General features: G+C 32.0%; 1 pseudogene; it reads left to right on the forward strand.

Moving 5' to 3' along the window:
• The first annotated feature begins 205 nt into the window (after window positions 1-205).
• Window positions 206-6,297, forward strand: LOC133825225 (casein kinase 1-like protein 11; annotated as a pseudogene).
• The last annotated feature ends 235 nt before the right edge of the window (window positions 6,298-6,532 follow it).

Consider the following 6,532-nt stretch of genomic DNA (forward strand, 5'->3'; position numbering starts at 1 on the left):
TGTGTCATATGAAATTGATTTAGTTTATTGGTTAGGATTGGTTCTTATTTTTTCAGTTTTGGGGTTTGCATTTGCATGAAAAAAAAACAGATTTGGGGTTTTGGGTTGGAAGTAGACTCTATGGTTCTGGGTTTAATATAATATGGAGGAGTTGAATTTTGTGGGTGTAAAATTCAATCCTCATTTTTGGTTGGTTTTTTAGAGAATGTCTTTTGGAGATGAAGGTTATAAGAATTAACAGAATTTTGTTTTCTTTTTTAATTTTTAAGCAATGTAAAAATTTAAGAATATCATATTTTTTTAATTATTTTACTCAAAAAATGAAGAGAATATGATCAGAACTAGCCATATTTGTTATTTAAACTTGGTTAAGGTGAATTTTTGATCTTCTTAACAATGAATTTTGTGTAAAAAATGAATTTTTCTTGTTTTTAAGCCCATTCGTTACATGTACTGCCCTTTTGGTCTTGTGCTGATTCGTGGCACTTTTGCTGGTTAGGGTAGGAGATTTCCCTTTCTGTAGGCAGGTTCCAAAGTTGTCTTAGGGAACTTCACAGTTGTGTTGGTGATGTTGAGGACAAGGAAAAGGGAATCAAGATTTTGAAGGAGGACTGGGGAAAATTGCATATACACATTGCTTCATACAACAACTTGCCCACCGCTGCTGGATTAGCTTCCTCTACTGCTGGTTTAGCTTGTTTTGGTAATATACAAATTTTAAGCCTTTCTTCTTTTCATACAAATGTAGTGTTGTTTTAATAGTTTTTCTTCTAAAGTATAGTTAAAAGAATCACAGTTTTGATTGTGTTTTCTAAAGTACAAAAGTACCATTAACATGATTTAAAATGTATGTTAAAGTGATCTTTGATTTATTTTTAATCATTATGCAACATATTTTCATTACATGACTAGTTATGTTTTATTATTTGACATAATTTTATGTTTTCTTGCATACTGGTTATTTATATTTTCAGCTTTATAATATGTTTGTTTTTTGTTTCTAGAACTTTTATAAATAAACCTTACATTTTCACATTATGGTTGTGTCAAGATCCATTAACTGGGCTTTAATTTGTTGGTTTTGCTTAAATATTATTTCTTTGGTTTGTGCTATTGCTTTTGTTTTTAATAATTTATTTTGCTGCAGTTGATGAAGGTAAGCCCTTTCCCCTTTAGTTCAGGTTTATTCTTATTAACATTTGCTGCAGTTGATGAAGGTAAGCCCTTTCCCCTTTAGTTCAGCCCTTTCCCCTTGCTGGCTACTTTCCCAACTTCTGGCCTTTGTGTTTTAAACTTTAGTTGTTATTTAACTTTTGTGAGTTGTAGTTTCTAAAAACAGAATTTCATATAAAGATAAACTAGGATAGTTGGAACCTTGGCTCTTGTGTTACAGCACCTTAAATTTGAATTCATATATTTTTCATTGATTGTGATATTGGACACTAAACTTCTTAAACTTACGAACCTTTATGAATTGGAGTAGGGATGGCTTTATCCTTTTATGAGTTACTTTTGTTAAGTTCACCTGGCCTTGGTTATGCTATCTATCAAAGCTAGAATAATTAATTCACAGTTTGATGTTGGGACAGCCTAACACTCTATTTTTTAATTTTATTTTTAATCTTTATTGCAGGTATATATCATAGACTATGGTCTTGCGAAAAAGTATAGGGATCTTTAGACGCACAAGCACATTCCATACAAGTAATAGATATTTGAGAAATATTATGGTCTTAAGTAAAGTGGAAGGTGTTTATATCATGTGTAATGATTATCACTATGCTGAGTTTTAACTTATAAATGTTAATATTAAAAAACAAGCTTTTAGATTGGTTTGGGCAAACATTAGGGTGATACTTATGTGTTTCTCATTATCAATTTTATGTTCTAGGATCCAAATTCGCTTCAACCTTCAAATTTCTGCTCATTATGTTAATTTATTGCTTTAGGGAAAATAAGAATCTCACAAGAACAGCTTGTTATGCAAGTGTTAACACTCACCTTGGAGTTGGTGAGCCATTTATAATTCATAATTAGAGAATCTGTTATTTGTTTCTCCCTGTAATGCTTGAGACTTTTGGGCTTTATCTAATTGTGAATGTAATCTTTATGTAGAGCAAAGCAGAAAAGATGATTTGGAGTCTTTTGGTTATGTGCTTATGTATTTTTTCAGGGGAAGGTTGGATACTTATGTGATATGCTGAAATCCATTTTCCTTTGTTTCATTGCTCTGTTTCACCATATTATTTACTTATTTTATTTTCTTTACTAGTCTTCCCTGGCAGGGATTAAAAGCAGGTACGAAAAAACAAAAATATGACAAGATGAGTGAAAAGAAGATGCTTACTCCCACAGAGGTATGATCTTAAGCTCTTGCAAGTAGTGTAGGGTGAAGTTAGCATTTATAACTCTCATATGAGAATATGGTATTATTAGCTCATTACAGATGGTTGGTGGTGAATTTTTTAGCTGATTTCCATTGATACCATGTACTGTAAATTTTTAAAGTAAAGGCATGGGAGATACTGATATGCCTACTACTTTGACAGGTTCTTTGTAAATTATATCCATCAGAATTTACATCATACTTCCATTATTGTTGGTCTTTACGGTTTGAAGACAAACCAGACTACTCATATCTGAAGAGGCTTTTTCGAGACTTATTTATTCGAGAAGGTTAATCATTAAAAGATTCTTGAGGCTTCAATTTCAAAGCCTTTGTCACCATTATGTTAGTGATGCATTGGACTTTTCAGATGATGGACCATTTGAGAGTTAATCTTATCTGAGTGATAATTTATTTTTTGCAGGGTATCAGTTTGATTATGTATTTGATTGGACTATACTGAAATATCCACAGATTGGATCTAGTTCAAGAGCTCGGGTGTGTACATTATTTATTACATTTGCAATGCACTTGCAAAATTACCTACTGGAACTTGCATCCATGCCTTTTGTATACTCTCTCTTATCCATGTTTATTCTGTTTTCCCCCTTTTGTAGCAACCAAGTGGGAAACCAGTTCTAAATTCTGGGCCATCTACAGAGAGAATAGAGAGACCTTCAGGTTTGTTCTTTTTTTTCTTAGAAACATCCACCCTCGCTGCCCTAGTGGACATTGTTTGCACATGTTTAGAAGCTCTATTATGTGGTCAGGGAATTTTTGAGCCTTTTTCTCCTTATTTTATGTTGAAGTTAAACTAATTGCTCATTGTTTTATGTTGGAATGTTCCATTAGTGGGACAGGAGATTCGAGAAAGATTCTCTGGTGCAGTTGAGGCTTTTGCGTGAAGGAATAGCTCTGGGCATGGTTTGCATGGAGACCATTCCAGACACAGAACTTCAAATGATGCATCATCGTCAAAAGATGTGGTAAGTGTTTTGCAAGCAGTGCAATGAGATTTTACAGATTTTATTTATGCATATTCTATAATATGATTTTATTAGGCTTTTATTCATGTGAAAATATATAATATTGATTGTATGGGTTTTGATTATAAATAATGAGATTTTTGTTTGGTGCTGTCATATTACTTATATATGTCTCTATCTCTATATTTTTATTCTCTTTGTAATATAGTTAAAACTTTTCTGGTAGGCTTCCACCAAGAGAAGAGGCAAGATACTTGGTGTACAAGCAATCTCTCACGAGAGACTCTTACTTTTGTTTGCATTTTGCAAGAACGTATACCTTTGTTTTAATATTATGCAAATGTTAGAGGAGTTTGAATATCTTAAATATTCATCCATAGTGAAGTAGGTTCTGAGATCATTGTTGTGTGTTGTGGTGATAACAGAAGGTTGAGAACTTGTGTGTCTTAGTGAAGTAGGATTTGAGAAATTTGTGTGCTGTGGTGAGATAAGGAAGAAAACATGCATGTGTTTTTGAATTAGTTGAATTTATATTGGCAGATGGTTAGTTGCTAGTCTAGGGAAAATGGTGTTTGATTTTATATAGACTTATCTAGTATAACTATTTTATAATTGAATTGTGTTTGCTTGGCCTAAAATAAAATATTAGTTCATTTTTCTTGGTCCCAAACCCCACCAAACAACCTCAGTACATAAAATTAGAGCAGCCATAACCATTTAAAATCATTATCTTCTCTTCCAATCTTATTGATGCATAATAGGACATGTCATTATCTGCTATACCAAGGGTTGCTTACTTATCTCATTATCTGCTAGAATTATGCTTATTGAAGGCTTTTTTCATTATTTACAAGTTGTTTTTTGTCAACAATATGTAGAGATATATTTTTCAATACCAATATCATTTGACTTACCACAAAAGTCACAACCTCTTTTTACACAAATAAAACTAATAAGTGAGGTTTTCCTATATGAATTCTTCTCTACAAAGTGGTTGTACATGTGAAACTAAAGTAACTTTTTTTGTCATGTATATCACAATTAGATTATGAAATGTGACTATAGTACTACCAAGTATTTTGCTAAGGCAGCAACATTTTTTTTTTAGAAAGAGCCAAAAGATGAGATTTGTAACTTTATTTTAGCAACTGCTTAAGTCAAGCAAAGAAAGAATGTTTGATACTTGGGAATTCGAGGACTTGGGATGGTAGTGATCTCAAGTTTATGTGTATTTATATTCAAGAACCTTGAAAAGATATGTAAAACAGATATATCTTTTGTATTGAAATGAATGGTCTAGACTATATAGAGGAAATTTGCCAAATGGGGTGGCATAGTCCTTGTGCAATCACATGATACAATTACAATTAGATGTGTTAGGCATGTCCCATATCCATAGAGACACACACATTTTCTTATCATAGCTAAAGTAACCCTTGCCATAATGTTTTCTAGTAGAGTTCACATTTTAAATCAAAGTTCAAGAAGCTTAATAATCTCAACTCAAGTAATTAGGTCATTATTCATTAAAAGTAAATTATTTCATCAAGATATACCATAAGTGAATGAAACAGTACTAGAATTTTTTGGAATATATCACTTTAAGTAAAGTGTAGTAAACTTCGGAAAGTAATGGAAGAGAACATGAACACACAGCTCTCAAAATTAGTGGCTAGATCATTTTCTAAACCATTTTCTTCTTCTCTCAGAAGAAGAAGAAAAAAAAAAGAGAGCCAAAACTGTCTATGCTAATTTCTAGATTGCAATGGATTTGCAGATCACAATTCATTCAAGAGTGAAGCAAGATCAACAAAGAAGTCTTCTCTAAAAGGGATTGTTAGGCCACCCATTGGATGGTTAGCAATTCTTTAAATGAAGGTTGTTTAAGCAATGAAATGGGAACAACATATCTCCTCTTTGTACCATTTTTTTGGATGCTTTCTTTGCTGAAATGGGTTTAAAAGAATTATGTGTCTGAGGCCTTAGAATCCTCCCATGTTCTCAATTTTTTATCTTAATACATGATGCCTTCTAGTTTCTTATCCATGTGTAAAGAATCTATGCTTATTTGGATGAGCATCTTGTCAAGTCTCTTTCCTTTTCTTTTAAATACCATGTTGTTAAATGCTTCTAATTTGTCTCATTCTTAGAAATACATTTATCTTTGATTTCTATCGTTGTGCTTAGCTTATGCTTTGTACTCTTTGTAGTGTTTCATATATAATCTCAACAAAACAATACTTTCACTCTATTGTGACATTTTAATTTAGTTGATTAGCTTATGGAAACTAGGTCTGTAGGATTTTGAGAAACCTTTAATTGTCCAGTAGTGAAATCTACAATAAAATTGGAAAATTCATTACTCTTGTTATTTGGAACTTTATATTTGATCTAATTCTAGTTCATGTGTCTATGCTATTGGGTTTTCTTTATAAATTAGTTGTTGTATTATATATATATATATTTATATGCTTGGTTGGTGTATCATTTGCATTTTCATTTCATAATCATAAAGTGTTTGAGCTAACTTTTCTAATGAGTATTTTACCAAGCATAAATCTTCAATCTTTCATGCCTATGTGTTGTAGTTAGTGTAATTGCATGGTCAACTTAGTTAGTGTAATTAGTGTGATTGCATGGCCAGCTTATAAAGTCGTAATGAGGTTATTAACTTTCTTTCTTTTTGAACTCTTTTAGTTTACTATTAACTCTAAGTTTAAGCATTAATTATTTAAACTCCACTACTACAAAAAAGGCTTTTCTCTGCGGTTTTTTTACTTAATACACTGCGGTTTTTGAGAGTATTGAAAAGCACAGTGTATTCGACCACAGAGAAAAGTGGTACACGAATCGCGGAGAAAAGCCACACTTTTCTCTGCGGTTGTGATAAGCCATATTCCTTCTTCGATGTCATTTCTAAGATAATCATGATCATCGATATCGCTATCATTATCATTATCCTGAATATTCTCAACTTGTTCATGTATCGGTTGTCCAACAATGAAACAGTCATTATATAAATCATAATTTTCATCGTAATCTTATTTTTTCTGAGAACTTCCACTCAGGAACGGATAAAACGATGGACCATTTATCATTAACTGGATCAAGTATATAAAACACTTGTTTTGCTTGGGCAGCCATGATAAAAGGATCGTTC

The sequence above is a fragment of the Humulus lupulus genome, chromosome 3 (assembly GCF_963169125.1).
Source record: "Humulus lupulus chromosome 3, drHumLupu1.1, whole genome shotgun sequence".
NCBI classification, from domain to species: Eukaryota; Viridiplantae; Streptophyta; class Magnoliopsida; order Rosales; family Cannabaceae; genus Humulus; species Humulus lupulus.